A 20997-nucleotide genomic window follows, 5' to 3' on the forward strand; every position below is an offset into this window, starting at 1 on the left:
ACAAAAATACCATCACATTTTTGACCCACTATTCAGCCATAGTCCAAAGAACACATTTAAAGTATTCTTCTACATATAAAAGCAGAATAAGTAAAGGAGATTATTTCTATTTGCCAGGCATGGGTGTGGATGGAATTAAGGTTTGCAGAGGAGCCTCCCACCATGGCTTGGCCACAGTGGGCTGGTTGCCTGCACAGCAGGACTGCCCTAGAAAAATCACTGCAGGAGGGTCCCCCTCGCTTGGGAGCCGTAACAGCAACCATAAGGGCCTCCAATACCATCCCCAGCATTTCTGAGGAAGGGGGCAATGCTGCACTGGGCTGGGAAACACACATTATCACCTCTCACATCTCAGAGTGGTTCAGGCTGAAAAGCAACGTGCGCTGTACCCAGCCAAGGGAGGTTGCTCTAGATGATTTACTGTTACTGGGTTTTATTTAACCGAGGATGTGGAAAACTGTCAAACGTTTTATCACCCGTGGCAGTTAGGGCATGATACATGCTGATATCAGCCGAAGATTACAAGGCAATAGTATAAAGTCTTATTGGAAAGAGAATGGAAGCTGGAAATCTTGGCTAGCGATCACTCCTACCTTTGTAATGAGTTTCTGGACCAGTAGGGGTGAAATTGCATGCCAAAAACCGTGTATAATTTATCCCTTGTTTAAGCACATCCTGGCAACCCAATTATTATTTTCAGAATCACAGAGTTTAACTTATCAATGTATTATTGAACAAGAGCTTTCTCTCATTTCACATAAGACAGCAGAGTGTGCTTCAATGAGCAGGGAAACCCACACCAAAGCCCTACAGCTGGGTAACAGGGACAACAGCCATTGCAGCACTGGGACGGGCCCACCGACCCATCCTGGACCCCGCTCCTCCCTGGGACAAGGATGTTCTCAGTTACTGTGTGCCACATTGGGTACAAAAGCATAGTTTGTGCTGGTGATGCTTTTGAACCTGAAGGTAACAGAGCTCAGCAATCATTGCCAACAAAATCACGGTCATATTCCCCCCAAAATGCCCAGATCTGCTGGGGAACTAAATTCCTTAGGCTTGTTGAAAGAAAGGGGAAAATTAAGTTTGTCTTCAAAAACACCCATCTAAACAGACAAAGCCTTCTTGAACACAAAGATTAATTAATGAGAATGACACAGGACTCAAAGAGCAGAGACCTTCTGCAGGAAGCAAACCCCCAGGGCAGCACAACACAACCCCAATACTCTACACAATACCCTGAAATAACTTTACCCTTCAGTTTCTCAATCACCTGTGCATGAAACAGGGTTTGGTTTTGTGCTGTTTTATTTCTATTTGCCAGTGGTTTCAAACCACTTGCTTGAAACAAGGAATATCTTTCGTCTTGCTTTTAGCAGTCACCACAAGGGACCACGAGCAATGTGGTGTAAGGAGCAGCTACACAACATGCTCCTGTGCTCCACCAGCATCTCAGGGTCTTGTACAGACCAGCTGTATCCACATCCACAGGAGAAATTGCAATCATCTTGAAGCCAAAGGTACAACCTCCTCTGGCCTCCGCAAGTGTTAAAGACGAAAGGTGAATGAAAGTAAGAAAAATATTAACTAGTCCTGATATTTCAGCATAGGATAAAAATATAAGGCACACTATTTTCCCTGCAATGTTACTATGGTGATTTCACTAAGGACAAAATAGCACAATGTTTAGTAGAACCGTGGTTATGAACCAAAGCTCACAAGCAAGATACTAATCTGCCCATTAAACAATACCAGGATTGGTGAATAATAATCAAAAAGCAATTACACAACAGATAGACTATCAGAGCTCACCCCACTAAGCGTGAAGGTCAAACACATTACATTAACTAGGGATCCGCTTGCTGAAAACCTGCAACTTGGTATACAAAATCATTACTTCTAGCAGTATTAATAATGAAAAGGGTTGCCAGCGCTACTTCATTTACTTAGACCAACATGAAATGCCTAGCATAAATATTGCACTAAATCACATGCGAATTGCCTTATGCAGCACACTGAACCATATGAAACCACTGCACTGTAGAAAATACATATATATACTTTAAGTATACTTTCCATACTTTATAAAGATGTGGCAAATTTTGCTAACTGTTTAGAGCTCCACATTACTGAGAGTTTCTGACCCAAGTGTACACATTTTGCCAGTTATTGCTATATTGCAAATCACTCTTCCAAGTAAAAAACATTCACCACATGCAGAGATACTGTGACTGTTGTGGTTTTGTAATGGTTTCCCTTTTGGGCTGTTTATGAGTCTTATTTTTTTGCTAGAATCTTCTTCACTTGCTTTCTGCCAAAGGATAAATATCTCTACAAAACTCTTGGAAAAGCTTGCAGGTGTCATAAATTCGTTTCTCACCAGAAGCAATGCAGTAGCACAAAGACAGGGCTGAAGCCCAGGCTGTGCGCCGGGCCATTCAAAGTGCTTTGTGTGTGTTTAAAAATGTAAAGAAAGAAAAAAGAACCTAAGCTCCCAAAGCTCTGGTAGAGCAAAGGCTCACCTTGCTGAGCTGGGATGATGTGCTTCATACTCTTGAACTTGGATCTTTGGTTCATAAACTACTCTTTTCCCACCCTACAAGTTCTGTTAGCTTCTCACCCACTTCTGGAAACTGAGAAATGTAAACCAATGTAAATAAATAGGAGATTGTCATGGGAAGAGCAAAAGGCAGTCTGTATTTGGTCACAAAATAGACTGGGATGGGGAGGGAAGAGAAAGATGCTGCTGACTTTTTCTGATCAAAACCCATACAATTTACATATGATCAAATGGAGAAAGAACATCACGCTAAGCTGGAGAACAGCTACTCAGGAAAAGGGGAAATCACACCAAGTATCACTAAAGGAGTCTAGACGAAGAGAAACCATGAGACATTTTGTTGGAATTACAGCCTACAATACAAGCAATAACCCATTATCTTCTTGTCTAACAGAAGTAACTGCCCTGATGCCTTAAAGAATTTATTTCCCCAAACCTCAGCCCTCCCCCTACCTTTCCCCCTAATTCATTTTTCCTGGGAGATGTGGGGAACTACTTCATCCTGGGGAGACAACACTGAGCCGTAGGATAAATGCTTTCACAGCAAAAATATATGTCATCTCATTACTTGAGTGACAGAAACCTACTCACTGTTTACACTGGGACTGCTATTAAAGCAATTATTTGGGATCAATGCAATACAGCAGCAGGATTTAAATCTTGCCTAGCAGCAAGGCAAAGGAATGGCTTCTCCAGAGAGGTGAGACTCATAATACTTTGTTCCCTTTGCAGCAGAGACCAAAGAGTAATCTCTCTGAAGTCCTTGGTAATGGATCTATATAAAAACACTCTGAGAAGTCCCCAGCTAGACCAGATCGCTGCTACTTACATTCTTTCTGGTACCATGCCACAGGTTACATGCAACTCTCAGGACGATGCCCTGTAAATGCCAGGCTCACCCACTGCAGACTCTGCTCAACTGCTTTCTTCTGGGAAATAGCCCAAGAGCTCAGCCTGTTGCACTGCAGCAAGTGGTTTGACTCAAGCAGGGGCCAAGCCAGTGGGCAGCAATCACTCACACCCCCACACGCCAGGATGAAGAAAATACTGATGAGTGATTCTGTCCCCATGACATCAAGCCATGTCCCTGCACTGTAAAAAACGGCCAACGGTCTCCAGGTTAGCAGGGAGTACAACAATTTTTTTTTTTTTAATAGGAACTGTCAGATTTAAGGGATTTCCAGTAAACCCTAGATGAAAACAAGCTACATTATAGTTATGTTTTAAATTCACTGTGCTTTCTCTACATGTTTTGGCTTGTTTGCCTCAAGCAGTGCAGATGCTGTGACAGCCACATGAACTGCTGCAAGTCAGTCCCTTTAAGCAGTCCCTGTCTTAAAAACCCCTGATGCCATATTTTTAATTAATGCTTTAAGCTACAATAAAGCATCCTCTAAAGACACTTGTAAAACTATAAGCTTCCAGTCTTACAACCCCCTTTTTTGTGTACTCTCCCTGCTTCTTCCTTGTTTTTATGTTGTTGACTATCATCAACGGTGGCCCTTGGGAGCACACAGTTGCTGTGGAGCTGCTGCAAAGGTGGAAGGGATACCACCATCATTGCCTCCTGTGCCACAGGTGCTTCAAAACATGCACCGGATATTGCAACTCGAGCAATGAAAGCAAACCATCTGGAAACCAGCACACAACTGGCAATTCTGCTCCCACAGGTGTTCTGGGTTTTAAAGCATGTTTTAAAGCACGTGGTATGTCACCAAGGACATACCACAGCAATATTAGATACCAATTAACTACCCTAGATGAGAGCCTTTCAGGATGCTCTGTAAGCCATCACCTGCTCCTCTCCTAGATCGCCCATCCATCTGCTTCCCAGGGCAGGGAAACCTTCCCCTGGTGAGTAGATCTACAGAGACAGCATCTGCTGGTCTTGGTCCAAGGCTCAACAGATTTCTCTCTGTGCCTGGGCTCCATAGATGTTAATACTGATTTTTTCCTCCTTCCCCACAAATGCAATACCTGCTAGTTGGGAAAACTTATTAAATGAAATGGAAAAAAGTCAGGTTTGGCAAAAATGTGTACCTGTCACTGCTAGAATTTGTCCTTAGGGTGACAAATGGAAAATGACCATTGCAGGCTCTAAGCAGAAGAGAAACTGGCCCATAGATCATCTGCTCTTTTGTTGTCTTTTTACACAGTGCTTTTACTTATCAAGCCCATTTGTGTACAAAAGGGTATTTTCCAAGGCTCTTCACAACCCTCGCAAAAAGTATTATCCTTAAGCCAAAGAATGTGTAATCTCAGTAAGACCTGTAAGCAAATTCGGAAAACATCCATAAGTAGAAGTACACAAACCCATCAAATTCACACAGAGATTAAAGCAAACGCTATATTTTCAAGTTCTTCTAAATATCTGTTATTCTTATTTTAAGTCTAATTCCTGGTCTGCCAATACCAGGGTGGTTCTCACTTCATGTTGAAGTTCAGGTCTCACATTTCCATCTAAAAATTATTTTCACCATATAAAGGGTCTACTGAAAACCCTTATTAAGTATTCAAAAAGGATGCATGCAGAGATCCAGTTCATAAACTGGAGCAAATGTTGCTGTATGTGTCCATCCATGTCTAAACACTGAAGACAGCATGGAAAGCTGATTGCTAATGCTTCTCAAATTTTGCTGCAGGTAGGGAAGATATTTCTTTGGTATTTAAGCTGTAGGTGAAAGCAAGACAGACATCTGCTAATTACTGGTTTCTGGGGAAATGGGAGCAATTTAGATTTGGGGGCTGATGGGCTTTTTTAATTAGCTCATAACTCTTCTTATGTGCAGTAGATTGAGAAGACCTTTCTACTTATCGAAGAGTGACAACATGGGCAGAGGAAAAGTATATAGATTTCTGTACAATTCCCAGAAACATATTTTTATCCTGTACAAGAACACACACCCGCCCTTGTTCACATACACAGCGTCATTCTGTCTCCCCCGTCTCCCGGCAGCACTGGACAGCCATGTAATTTCAGGTATCAGACCAAACCAGCAGCATTCTGGATTCCCAGGGCCCAGAAAAAAAATTTGCAGGCAAACAGACCCTGGGCAAATGAGCAACACCCCCCGGTGTTCTTCATCTGTTCCCTTTTCACATGGTCTCCTTTACACCCTTTATACTTGCACACTTCAGTATGTGAACAGCTGCTCTGTATACACCTGAAACAAGCCCCTGGTCTGGCTCAGGAAGACACAAGGAAGTATTTATCCTTTCCTCCTCCCTCCAACCTCCTTCCCCCTTATCTTTAAACCCTGAGAATACCAGCAACCTCCAAACACTTTTAAGTACAGTATCTGCAGATCTCAGGCATGGTACAACGGTGGCAAATAGCTTCCACGTTAAAAGATCAAAGCAGCTTTAAAATGGAGGCCAAAGCCTGCAGCAGATACCATCACCAGCTTGTTCTAGGCTACAGTTTATTTTACGATACATCTTAAAACGTCCCTGTCACTTTTTATAGCCAGTGACCTTCTTTGAACTCTGCCAGGCTTTACAACTTAAACCAAGATGCAGAACGCCTATCCCCGCATCCCTGGGAGCATGCTGGTCATGATGCACCTGCCTTGGACTCCCTCCTCCCATACACAAACCCCATTTTACCCAGCAGTTTCCCGCAGGAGCATCACTCCTCCTGTACCAAGCCCCACACCAGAGCCAGCATCTCCCCCCAGCTCCCCGCCTTGGCCCACTGCGATGTTGTATCTCCAAATGCCCCAATTATCTTCCCCAGCATATTTTACACTCTGGAATGCAATGTATGCTCACCAAAAACAAGCTCCTGATGCCCACTTGTACAGGCAAAATATATTTGCCCAAGCCATGCACAGAAAAGGCAACAGAGGAAATTTCCATTCAGGATCTCCCAGTGCAGCCTACTGCTAAGCAAAGCATTTTTCCAAAGAAAGACTTGGCCTTTGGAGAACGGCAATAATGGGAGGGAATGAAGGATATCATCCAAACACAACAGCAACGTGGTGAGGTGCGAGGATGAAGGATAGAGCTCCCCTAGCAGATGGTGCAGATGTTCCCTCCCATCCATTTTCCGTGCATTCCAACTCAAAACTGAGCAGGTCTTGAGTTTTGCTCTGGTTGAAATCTCCACCTTGCACACACAAAGCGCAGCACAACAGGCACCAGAGCATCACACCACTGCTCAGGACGGCATCTCGCCCTACCCAGTATGTAACTATGGCCCAGGGCATCATTTTGCCAGGCAAGAAAGTTTCTGTCCAGTATTTATCCCTGCAGAAGTCGGGAAGCGAGACTCCCGATTCTCAGCTCCATGGATTTGTACGCAGGCAGGATAGACTTGCACACAGGTGGGATGGAAGATGTATCGTGGCACAGGGGAATGCTGGCTGCCAGCACCAGCACTACTCTGATAGCAAGCATCACCTGTGGCTTCCTTCTCTCTCGCAGGGCCAGTAGGTAATTCCTGACCCATTCCACCCAGCAGTACCCAGCCACCCAACCCTGCCAGGAAACAAGGGACACAAAATTAAATATAAACCGCAACAGCACAGACCCCATTTTAAGGCCTGCTTCTCATCACCAGGCAGCCAATGACAGAGTCGAGCGGCAGTGTAATCCAACTTTAATTGATGATGAGAATATTCATCTGGGCTCTGTCCAATTTAGTATACTTAATACCTTGTGCCTTCTCCACATGGATCGATTTTTGCATTGGGTTTATGAGCAGTAATTAATATTCATTCTGAATTAAGTAGAATAAGATTCCCAATGCATGAAGATGTTTATTATTTATTCATATTTAAAGCTTGTTAGATTAATCTATTTTAAATTACCGCATGCTGCCAGGCACAATTATTATAATTTATTAGGATAATTTCAGTGTTTTATTTCCCCCTAACGCAACCTTGCAGAAGGTGTATGCTGCTTCTCGAACGCTCCCATAAAGCAGCTCACGCTGCTGCTACTGGAGCTGCAGCCCAGCCCTTCTCCAAAGGGGCCAACCTCCAAATTAGGGGTGTAGTCCACACTAATTTATATTTTAAGCAGATATCCCAAGGTATCAGAATCCTTGCATCGTATCTGAGGATAGGATGGGGTGCATTCATTTATGGCAAGATGCTAGAAAAAAAAAACAACTATGGTGACTTATTCCTAAAGATGCTAAATGATGAATTGCAATAGCTGGCTCAGGCAGTTTAAGGTTGCCATATACAGCACATCCCAGCTAAGCAACGTAAAACGATGGGCATGCTTGGTACCACCAGGACCTGGCTTTGGCCACCAAAGAAACCCCTAAACATCTTTCTGCTTCTGTTCCTTGGGCACAAACAGCTCCTCTTGAGACTTTGCAGGAGTGGTACTTACAGAGAGAACATGGAAATAAAGTCTTTTGCTCCATGCTGTGCAAGACTTCACCTCATTTCTTTAAAAAAACCCTACATATTTGCTTAAAAGCTGCAGTTACCATTATTACATTTAATTGATACCCTCAGGGGCTCAAAACGAGACAGGCTTTTATGAAATTTAATTATTTTCCACCAGGGCTTGCAAGGTAAAGGTGCAATTACAGCAGCAAGGGCTGCTCCTCGCACTGAGGGAGTGCCAGCTTCCTTGACAGCCCCATGTCAGTGCCCAGTCGCTGAGCACAGATCTTTGCTACACATCGGGCTTTGCCTCTGCTGCAGTAGGCATGGATTGCTTTTGCTCAGTTTAGCCTTTAAAAAATAATTTAAAAACCCAAAACAGACCAATTTGACTCGACAACCGACCAAATCGCTCCGTGCATGAACCTGTCATAATTACAGCGAGCATTACTTCGTTCAGTTATGTCCTTCCAGCAATGCTAAAGCATAAACCAAGCAGGGTGCAGAAACAGGGTTCCCCCCAGCACTGGAGGTGGGCTTTGGGCAAGTCCTTCCCACATCAGTATAATGAGGGAAATAACAACTGCACAACTGGCTGCAAATCAATCAACTGATACTTGTACATCACTTTAAATAATATTTTCTCACCTTTGGAAAAAGCCCCTCATTTATCCTGATGCCCAGGGAAGAGCATCTGATGTGCTGATGCAGGAGGAATGGAAGAAGAGAGCCTGCTTTGGGACTCCCCCCAGCTGAGCGGCTGCAATACCCACAGCACGCCTAATGATTTCTCCCCCCAAAAAACGACTGTACAGTGCAAACTCTTTTGAACTGAGCTGCTTAATCAGAATCTCCTGAGAGTAAATGCAGCCACAAGAAAAATAGACCCAACTTTTTAATATAAAAAGAAAAAAGACCTCCTTTGAGTAAAACAAATGATTTTTCTAACAGAGAATGTCCTGGGGACAGGAAGACAAAGTCATGCTTTTGATGCTACAATGCTTTACTTGAGATTAATGCTTTCACAGTTAAGATTTTACCCCAATTATAAATCTCCCATAGCAAGTAACAAAATATAATTCTAATGGCAGACTGAATTTTAGCTATTCTTCGCTAGTTTTCAGACAGAGAGTTTAAGAGCAATCTAACAAGATTATTTCAGTATTCCTTTAGTCAAATATCTATTATTTGAATATTATTATTTTGATATTTAGGGCATGCCCTAACAGCTACAAGCAAATTATATTAGAGTGTTTACATTTTTCTGCCATTTAAAGCAATCTCCAGTTTCCTCTACTTTGATGAACAGTGGGGGAAAATGTTGGTGTCACCAAGGCCAGTCTCCCAACAGGGAAAAAGCTGACCGTTAAACTTTGATCCAACCAACACTACGTTAACACTGTAGTCTCTCCATGAGACTCAAGAATGGAAACATTTATTTTACGTGAATAACCAGGTTATGGTTCCCCTTCACACATGCTGGGGCGGCAGCCTGAGGGAGAGCCCAAGAGCATCTGCATTTGCTGCATGTTGAGGCCCTATGTTTATAACAAAATGACCAAAAAACAGAAGCAGCAAAAATTACGCCAGCGTAGAGCCAGAGGATGGCATTCCTCTTACTCCTTTAAGTCCTCAGACTTTGCTTGGGAATCAAAATCCCTGCTTTTAACTCATGTTTTTTTCCTCCAGGATGTTTGACCAAGCAAATACAAAACATATCCAATATTTTTGACACCTGGTAAGCTGTTATTTTAAACACAATTTCAATAAACTACAAAAGTTGATACTGTTAGAGGCTTGAAAATATACGATCTCATTAAAAAACGCTGGCACTTTGAAAGATCTCTGGTGGCCAATCACAGCTTGGGGAGGGCTGTAATTTATAACTTTGATCCCCACAGCTAAACCATTTAATCTGATAATAAACATCAATCACTGATTTTTATTGCACCAGTTTGCAGCCTGAGCAGAAAACCTCGCTCTCACGGACAAATTAGACACCCCAAAGTGACTCTTGCAAATAAATACTGACTTTAATATTCAGCAATATAATTCCATGGGATCAATTTTTTATTTAAGCACTACTGGAGCTAGGAAAAAGTTTGTAATTACAAAAATATCTACAGAGACAACCCAGTGCAGCATAACAGCATCTGATGAGCAGGAGCCTGCCTCTCTAGCAGCTCAGTGACAACACATACCTTTACATCTGTTACAGTTGTCGTCAGAAAGTTATTAAGTGTGTCCAGATATTCTGTGTGACAGTCCATAACTCACCATTAAAAATGATGCAAGAAGCCATTATGTTCCCATGCAGCCTCTCTTGAGGTACTAATCCACCATCTACCACTCAATAGCAGGGGAAATGGAACGGTCAGGTGTAATACATCGTGCAAGTGGATAACTGCCAGAAAAAATAAATCAGACGGAGCCCATTAATACATAATGATGCCAAACTACCATTAACTCAAATACTCTTTCCGAACCAGAGAGCTATTTAAGAAGTAACCGAAATAATGATTTTCCTTTGGATGCATCAAATATCATCACCGCTTAATGCTGGAATTTTGCACTCAGTGGAACAAGGCAGCTCGTCAGTATGCTTTCTGAAACATTCTTCTGTAAAGTAATATTTTCCAATAAGAATATAATTAAATTATTTATAAAAGTTACAGTCCAAGTAGAGCAGGAAGATTAAGAATATAAAGACTGCCTCAGTCTTCTCAATGAATACCTACAAGAACCAAGCAGGTAGGCAGCAGGGGGAACATTGAAATCTGGCGGTTACACTTTTTAACAGGATTAGCTTGGGTTTCTGCTTCAGAGAAGGCAAGCTAAATCTAAATTTTGATGTCCAAGAATTCACTTAATAGAATGATGGCCTTTAGGGAAAAAAGGTCATTTTTGTCTTCACTGACCACTTCTGTTTCTCCCCAGAAAGAAAGACAAATGAAGGAGCAGAGCAAGGAATAGTTGTCTTGAGGCAAGTACCACAAAGGGCTGAAACAGAATTTTATGTCAGGTTCTTAAACCAACATTCACACAAAAGCCAGAGAAGCCTGACCAAGTGTAACCTATTTCCCATGTCAACCCAACACTGAGATCTTACGAGATGACTCCAGCAGCAGCCAAGCCAGCCCAGGGATCCAGCCACCAGCCGCACACTCTGAAGTTTGGCCATGGCAATATGCGGACAGGGAGCATACACTCAGGTCAAAACTCAATCAATCAGCATATATTAGTCTTTCTTAATTATCTCCCCAGAGCATACTCAACTCCAAGGAGCTTTGCTTACGTGAAAAATGTATCACCTTTATTCCAAGCAAGGAAAATAAATAAAAGCACTTCAATTCATGCCTTTTAGCCTTGCAACTCCATGAATACATTTTAGTTACTGACTACAAGTATTGGAGCTACTCAAAGTGAAGTTTCCAGTTGTCTCTGGTAAACTCTCCAGTGTGTATATAAAATAGCTTTAACAGAGACTCACATCAGCAATTTTGTAAGCATTGCATTAAATCCAGTCGGTGTTTTTCATCTCAAGATGGAGAAAATGCATATTAATCCACAGGCAAAGCAACGCATTGAGAATTTTAAACATTTCTGTCAGTATCGGTAAAACAATAATACATTCTTTGCTAGATGAGATACTGAATCATTTTGGTTCATTTGGAGGCCATTTGCTAACTTTATTAGGCAATATTCAGATGATGGATATCAAAAGGATATTCACTGTAGAAACAGGCTTTGTTTCTGAAGACAGTAATTAGGTTAACCTCATGAATAAACCCTTTATATCAGCAGCCTGTACAAAGTGAAAGTAAAAAATTGCAGGAAAAAATGAGAAAGAAAAAAAATTTCACGCAAAGGGAAAAAAACCTTACATTTACGTATTGCACTCTCCATCTGACACTTTTAAAGCAATTCATATATGAATAGAAATGTCACAGTCTCTGATGTACCAAAATGCATAGGCACAGCATTATGGAGGTGGCCATATGCATACATGCAATTATTAATGCATCATTCAGCGGTTAAGGCAGAACCAGCCCCAGGTAGAAGGATCGTTCCTGAGCACCCCCCCTCTCCCAGGCAGCCAGCAGTGCCCCAGCCCCACTGCAAGGGCTTCCTACACAGACAGGGAGTCACTTGCTGAGCCCCTGACAATTGTCCTTCCCTGCCGGTGGGCTGAAGCCAACCTAAAACCATGGTAGACTTGAGATGTGGGTGCTGGGATGAAGTTACCTATCAGTAATTTGCAGAGGTGATAATCAGGTGGAGCTTTTACCATCCGCTCCTGGAGCTGCAGGTGCTCAGCTCATCTGCACCCAGAGGCCACCTAAATCAAGAAACTCAGCATTACTGGTCTAAGGGGCTTTTCCAGAGTGATACACCAACAGCAGGCTCCAAGACAAACTGCAGGCAGTGCCTTGCCTCTTCACTACAACACCAAGGAATAAGCCACAACCACTTTCACACATCACACATGCTCAAAATGAGTTACTAGAAGGATGTTAAGGATAAAAAGGGATGAAAGCTGGTAAAAATTGCAAAGGTAGACAAGCTAAACTGATAGAGTCTGACATAATTTAAGCAGACTAAATGCGAGCTAAGAAACAATATACTCAACAGAAGAAAAGCCTTCAGTTAACCCAACCTCTCTCTGCATTATGGTTCATGGGCTACAGCAGGACCGCACCGCAAGTCCAGCATGCAGCAGCCACCCTTGTGCAAGCTTCACCACTGTTTGCACAGCCGAGCTCTCATACCTACGCTGAGCAAACGCAAATGCATCAGTCAACTGAACGGTGCAAAGTGCTTTTAATGGAAAAGAAACTTTTCAAGGTTTGGTGCGGTTTTGCCTTTTTTTTAATTTGCATTGTTTGTTTTAAAAAAAGCAAACAAAGCAAATGCAGAAGAATGTGGAAGAAGTGGATCTAACTCAGAAGTGGGCTGAAATATTCCTCCTGGGGACCAACAGCAGCATGGACTGAGGAAGAACCTGGTCCTGACGGTCACATTACTTCACTGAATATCCAGAGATTTGAAAAATTCAGAACAGAAAGTAAAGAGCAGAGGCAATAAAGAAAAAGGGTGAATCCCATTTGCACTAGACTGTTCATTCAGTGAAATAGCTATCCTTTCTCCCTCAAACGTCTAGTAGTCTCTCCACCTCTAGCAAGGTTAGCTCCAAAACAAGTCAAAAAAAAGACCTCAAAGCAAAACTCAGGTAAGGTCATTTGACATCTTAGCACAGGCTGAGGGCAATGGCACGTTGCCGACAGACTTGTAACCCATTAGTTTGGCATAGTACAACATGCATAGTGCATGGTACAAAACTGCGATTAGCATTAAAAACTAATGGTCAACGTTATGTGTAGCATAAATGCAAGTTTAGGATACTTCAAAACAGAGGGCAAAGGCATGAGCCATGGGGCTGGGCTGCCTGAGAGCAGCCACAGCCTTGGCAGCACAGGATGTGCTTCTCCTATTGCCCTGAAAGTCTCAAAACAATTTCAGATCACAGAGAGCCCTGAGACAGGTCACCTCTGTTGTTACTCCCTCATTTTAAGAGCCATTACAAAGGGTCCTAAGAAAGAGGTTATTTGATCGTAGGCTTTCCCCTTCAGCAGAACAAAGCATTATATTTCAGCACTAACAATGAGATGTTTTTCCTCGAGTCAGCTTTAAAATAATGTTGACATTATAGTCAATACGCTATATACCACTATATTTATGTCAGAACCTATTGGCATAAAAATAAATCCATCTAAATGCATAGCTCTTATATTTAAATGAACCCTGGCAATGCCATATCCTTCCTTCAATTTTCACTCAGCTTCTCATATGTGTATCAATCATCTCTGACAGATTTCATACACTGGGATATCACCTCTAGTCTCACTAAAAACTATTTTAAGTGAATTTTTGTATACAAAGACTAGGAAAATCTGATTTTGGGAGCTCTTTTTAAAAGCAATATAGTTTCTGATAGCCTAAGCATCACAAATGAGGTTTTACTCTTAACCTCATATTTGAGGTAGGTCTGGATCGCAGGACAGTAAACAAGGGTCACCCCGAGTCAGCCAGCTTACATTAAAGCAGTGGCAAAGCCAAACAAAATGGTTTTTAAACTCAGGTTAGCAGCTTTGATTTACTCAGAAATACTGACTGTAAGAGATCAGCAAACAGCCGTGAAAAACCATCCAGCATGGAAGAGACCAATGGCGAACACTGTGAAAGTGTTTTAAGAGGCAGTTCCCCAACAGACCTTATCTTGACCAACAGATCTAAGCTGATTTGTTCCCACTGCTATGTTATAAAATAAACCCAAAAATATACGTATCTGAAAACATAAAATAATCCAAATACAGGTGACAGCTACATTTTTATGTAAGACATTCACTGGCTCTGTGAATAAAATGGAATTAAAAAGTCTTTAAGTCTTTAGTATTAAGTAGGTTAACCAGTTTCCTATAAGTATTTAAGTGACATCTGAGATTTTTTTCATCAATTTGCAACAGCCATAAGTGAGCCATTTCACCCCAGCTGCTCTAAGGCAGTTACTTCACTTACCTTAATTTGAAGTGGCCAGTTATGTTCAATCATAATTTCAGCTGACAAGAGAAATGCAGGATGCCAGCTCCAGTATTTCTGAATTACTGACATTAACAGCTGTTTTATATCTGCAGACAGAGCTTTGTAAACATGTAAACAAGTCAATTAATTAAGATACTATAGTAACATAGATTTTAATAATTTGAGGAACAGCCTGATATTTACAGATCCACAGATGCTATATAAAAACACCAGAAAAAGTAGAATTTGCTCAGAGGAAACAGAACAGGAACTATTTCCTTCCTTCTGTTTGCTGGAAGCCCCACCTATTGCTTGCAGAACAAAGTGATTTCAGCCCTACACCCACAGACACCCTAAGACAGATATGTAGGTTTTCCTCCAAAGGTCAGGTCCAGCTACAGGACCCATCTGAAACCTTTCCAGCCTGATCAAATGAAGCTGCCCCACAACACACACCCCAAAACCACTCAGTAACGCACCAAATAACGCGCCAGTCTCCAACACAAACTATTCCCAGGCCAGCAGCCTAAGCGGTGTGGACCAAAACACTCCCAAGGAAATGGAGAAGGCCAAGAATTTACCCAGCTTGGAAACAAAAAGTTAGTTTAAGAGAACTGAGGGTTTTGGGGGTTGTAAGTACCTGGTTGGACCAAGACTCCATGCAGCAGAAACTTCTCTATCCCACTACAACCCACCAAGACTGTACCATGATAATGCACTCCTGATAGGAGTGAAACTACAGAAGACAACAGGGTTTTGTGATGGGAACACCAAGCCATGATCAGGAAGGGGGCAAGCAGCGCTCCCCGTACCTGAACATGAACATCTATGTAAGAAACTACTGAGCACATATAACATTTCTCTACAGGGGACACAATTTACGTCTTTGCAAAATTTGAGGGCATTTTTGACCACTCTTTCCTTTTCCATCTGTTGATCAGATGGTTAGATTTTTTAAAAAGAGTTATTTAAAACAACTTTGCTTTGTATATATAATGGATATCAGAGCAAGGATCACTCCAGCTAGAATTTAAACCTACAGCACACTCTGCAAATTCAGGCTTCATAAAACACACCCGACTGGGGTCAAAGGGGTTTTTGCTCAGGATGCAAATGCTGCCAGTTGACAGCTCTAGTTCAGGGAGGGGGGTGCGGTGCCACCCATCCCGTTGCATGAAGCAGGGGTCATGTATTGCTGCACATCCACCAAAGAGACAACACAACGGCCGCAGCCGTTGCTACATTCATATTAGGTGGGATGGCAGCAGCTTTGGTTAGTTCTGCCTGGGCTGGATCAGAGTTAACCAGCATCTCCACCAGATTATTCAACAGAGCTGTGGGGAACAGGCACCTCCTCTAAAAATCAAACCAAAAGGAACCGTAGCAGGGTCTGAGCAGCAAACCACAGCAGCCTCAGGCAGCTGGCAGGGGACACAGATGGACAGTATTTCAGAAAGTTAGACACATATTTACCATTGCTCAAGCAGGACTAGGTGATCTCCAGAGGTCCCTTCCAACCTCTACCATTCTGTGATTCAGTCTGAAAAAAGGGAAGTTTGGTCACTTTATTACCCTACCCTGTTTTATTTGCATGAGAAGAAAAAAAAGCGACCTGTTCCTGATGAAGGCTGTCGGTATTAATATTTGTCTTTGGAAACCAACCTCCAAAGTCATCTAAATGAGGGACAGAAATAAATGACAGCAGTTGCAGCCTTGAAATAAGACTTTTTATCCTAATACAGAAAATATTTCTTGTATATTAATGCTGCAGTGCTGACCTCTAGTGACAGATAACCCAGAAAGCAAGAACATTTGTTGGGATAAACCTCACTTCTCACCTCTTCCCTCCTGATCTCGTCCACCGGTCCAGATCCATCTCCCCTACACCTTTGAAGGGTGAGCAGCCCCCAGCAGCCCTGGGCACTGGCTCCCAGTTAATACCATGGACGTGGTATCCTTATTACACAAAACAGTTTTTCAAAGAGTTAAAAAATTAAAAGATACCCAAGTGAAAGTTTGCTGCTCAAATTACATAAAGTAGATTATGAAGAAATTGGTACAATAATTCAAAAGCTAAGCAGTAAGTTATTGATTTTGAGATATTTAAGTTATTTACATCACTACCTAGTGAGGGCTAAAACCCTTTTTCACACTCAGGGGCCAGTGCATGCCTGGAGGGGTTTTGCAGTAAGGACAATGACCAGGCAGAGCCTGGGCAGAGAGGAGCCAGCCAGGACCCTCCACAGCTGTTTTCACTGCAGGACCTGTGGCAAGGGAGGGTGTCAGGAGCGATGTGATGACCCAGGAGCCCACGGCTCAGACAGAGGTGCTCCGAGGGGGCCATGTTGATTTACAACAGAAGACCAACCCAAATAGGGCCCCAACACGAGAGTGTAAAACAAACCTCTCAGATAAAACCAGAGAGGGTCACCAGAACATGCATGTCATCGTTCCTGCCAGGAGAAAACTATTCAACAGTTCTGTGTCTGGTCACCTGAGCCAGAAGTTACCAAGCTTTCCCCTAAATTAAGAACAATAAGACATTCAGTCATTTCTTGGTTTGATCCTTGCCCTCTTTTGAACGGGATGCCTGCTAATGAATGCCTCCTCGTTCCCTTGCCTTTCTGGGAGATTCAGGAGGTATAGAGAGTACAAGCTTCAAAAAAAATTAGTCTATACAAATTATACTAGTATTTTCTGAATGGGACTAAGAGGACACCAGAAAGCAGTAAAACATCTCTTCCCCACTCCTTTGGGAAAAGGGAAGTGACATCCATATTTTCTCAAATGCAACAAACACACATTTTGAGCAAAACCCTCCCCGGCCTGGGCTCTGCCTCCGCCCTGGCAAGCGAGGGTGCCTGTGGTTATCCATCAAGTTTGTTTTCTCCTTGCTGCTATGGGCAATCTGTAAACTTGCCACTTCTCATCCAACCTGCATGCAATGTCAAACTTGTAGCACTCCGAGGCACTGCCTCTTGCAAAACCTGTGCTCACTTGAGCCCTTCCTGCCCCTGTCCCCCTAAAGTAACCAAAGCTCAGAGGAATTTCAGAGCATGGCAGAGCCTGCATTTGCAATAAACTTAATTTAGCTGCCCTTGCAATACAGTGCTGGTGCCCAAGGGCATACAATCAAGTGTTTACAGCAGTTGCTGCTTTGCTTGAATTCAAGTGGTAACAGTGAGGCACCATTTCCATTGCACTTTCAGCTCTTCAGAGGATTGTGCGTGCTTTAATTAGGATTTTACAGATTTCTCTGAGGCGGCAAGGGGAAAGGGCCAAAAGTGACAAATGACTGTTGCGCGTTCATGTTTATTTCTGGCAGGGAGAGCTTTAAAGCAACAGAAAAGCAGTGCGCGGTGACTAAACCTGCACCCAGCAATGGGGAGGGCTGAAGGAAACTGAGAATGGCTCCTCCGGGAAGGCTCTGTGCCCTCTCGTGGAAAGCTATAAATACATCTTGTTACCCCTTACAGCTCCATCTTCGTGCTGGGGCTGTTCCTCAATGGAGCCATGCTGTGGCTCAGCTGCGGCCACGCCAAGGACCGGACCTACCCTTGTTCATCAACAACTACCTCCTCCAGGACACATGGCCTTTTGCAGAGCTGCCCTGTAGGTACATTTCTTGTTCTATGCCAACCTGTATGGCAGCATCTTCCTGATGACTTGCATCAGCACCCACTGCTTTCTAGGAATTTGCTGCCCCATCCGCTCCCTACGCTACTGGACCCAGCGCCTGGCTGCTGCCAGCACAGCTACATCCTGGGCGCTGGGGTTCCTGCAGCTCCTGCCCACCTTGATCTATGCTCGCACTGGCACTATCAATAACCACACCGTCTGCTATGACATGACAAGCCCCGACAACCTCAGCGGCTACTACCCCTACAGCATGGTTCTATCTGCATCTGGTTTCCTCTTTCCTCTCCTCATCATTTTAGTCTGATATTGTCTGATGATCAGAAGCCTCACCCGGCATGCTGGAGACACCAACTGCGAGACAAGTCGATTTGAACCATTCTGCTTGTGTGTGGGCTTTTTGCTGTCTGTTTACTGCCATTTTGCATCACCTACAGCATTTACCTCTTCATTCATGTGTACCGGCTAGCTGACTGCCAACTCCTACAGCACTGGAGTTGACTTTACAAGATCTGAAGCCTCAACACTGGTGAGCCTCAACAGCTGCATCAATCCCCTCTTCTACTTTCTTTCTGGCCAAACTAACAGAGCCAGGCTTTGAAGCTGAGACTGCCCAAGGCAGGTCGTCTCGCAAGGCCTGCCATGAATGCAGAGGGGACAAATGCCCCAGCAAGACTTTCCCCTTGCTGAGGGAGCATATCACTGCTGCCCTTGTAGCACTGCAGATTTTTTCGGCTTCACTGGGTATGAGAAGAGCCATAAAACTCACCTGAAAAAAAAAAACAACCAACGAAACAAAAAATAATTACAGTTCCCCCAGAGCGAGGACAAACTGTAGCGAGGACAAATTTGGGTGAAGAACACAGGAGGTATTTTATGAAGGACTGAGAGGCAAGCTGTCATTTCCTGGGCCAGCTGTGACTAAATAAAGCTGAAAAGCACCCTTTCCAAAAGGCACATCTACTGCTTCTAGTTGTAAAGAGGGTTGTACAGAAAAATGGCAGTGAATAACTGAGGAAGACACCAGAGCAGAGGTAAGCAGTTGTCAACAGCCATTAGTTAGGTAACAAATTTTTTAAGTGCTATAAGTGTACTTCAGAAAGCTACTTCAAAGACAATTATTATTCTATATTTCCTTGGTGGGGCCCATCACATCAGCGCCTTTGCTAGAGGGTAGCAACCCTTTCTGTTGCTAGCAAGGACTATTCACACTAAAAGCATTACGAAGAGAGACTTTTACATTGCATTTTAGAAAAGGTAACAAAGTGATTCTCCACAGCATCTTCAAATGCAGCTTAGCTGCCCCGTAGATCACAACAGCAGCAGGAGCCGAAGGTTTCGGGGAGTTCGCTAGCCAAGAAGCAGGGGTTTGTCTAACATAAGACAACTAGAAACGTGAACGCGCCGTTCGTACAGTCACGTCTTAATGCCGCACCTACAGCACATTCACTGCCAAGTGCAGTAACGGTCTTGCTCAGAAACCACCCGCTTTCACTGTAAAGGCAGTTCAGTAAAGTAGCTAACCCAGTGCTCAGAGGAATGGGGAGCTTCTGATTTCTTCCCTCCCATAACATCAAACCCCAACACATGTTGTTTAAATGCTGTCGGCACAATGGAATAGGACCAAGCTTCAACTATTGTACAAAACTTAACATGCAAGAACCTGGTAAGGACCTTGGCAAGTACCGAACGTAATCTGAGGAGTTGTTCTTAGAAAGGGCTAATTGCTTCCAAACGCAGATTTGAGCTATAGGCAACTCTAGATCCATCACTGCCCACAGTGTTTGGGTCACACCCCTTCGTTCAAGCCAGCTGGGAGCCACAGTTATTCAGAGAGGAAGCAAGGTAAGACAACAGGAGCTCTAAGCTATGGTCAGCTTAGAGGCTGGCAACAAATTATCTAGCTAGGACACTGCCTGACCACGTCCACACAGCATCAGAATCAAAAGAAAGGCAGAAAAGCAGTCATGGTATACACCTGAGAAGCAGCAGAGACAGTAGCAGAAAGCCAGCTTAAGAGACAAGAAAACGGGTCCTGTTTGTTCATAACCTTTTCACAATACTCAGCTTTAAGGAACTTCACAAAATACCTGTTTTTCAAGCCATCTCTGCAACAGCAGTGGCAGCTTCTCTCAGAAGGGCAGACCAGACAGCTAGGACATGCTAACTGCTTCAGCTCTCCAATTTTACATACGCTGACAAGCCAGAGCCCAGACTAAACAGACAGAACTACTTTGACTTATTTTACAAACATCATCTCCTTATTCAAATAAAAGAAAATCCAAACTCTTTACTTCAGATGTTCCAGATCACCTCCATCAGAACTCTGGGCAGAATTACATTTACTTTCTCCCCACCTGAGCAGGGTTGGTGTAACCACAGGAGCAAACTCTACCAGGGAATCCAGATTCAGCCAGTCAGCCACGGCTGCTTCTGTTTCTTTCTCTAACGTTCAGCAGACAAGAGCCTTGGCAATGAGACAGAGCAGCTTGAATTTCCAATCTGTTGATTCAAATTCAGCTGAGGTTGGTAACAACTGAAATCCACCACTTCTGACAGCTGTTTAGCAGGCCACACAAGCTGGTTTCATCACAGTTCCTCACGGGTTCCTCACAAACAAAACCACTCCTGCTGTCTTGCTCTGGGGCCACCTCAAAAACAGGCTTCTTGGGAGGTTGAGGATGAAGAGGAGTTCGCTATTGTTGCTGTTATAAAACTTCAAGGTCCTGGAGGATAAGCAGCTTGTTCATAAGTACTATCTTTATGGCACAACTGCATTTATGGTTCTTATGACCAGTATTTATGGAAAAGATCTTGAACGTGCAAAAACATTTGCATACTCAGAGAACACCGCAAGATCTGAAGCGCCACAGTATCATA

This window comes from Phalacrocorax aristotelis, chromosome 7 (assembly GCF_949628215.1).
Source record: "Phalacrocorax aristotelis chromosome 7, bGulAri2.1, whole genome shotgun sequence".
Classification (NCBI taxonomy): Eukaryota; Metazoa; Chordata; class Aves; order Suliformes; family Phalacrocoracidae; genus Phalacrocorax; species Phalacrocorax aristotelis.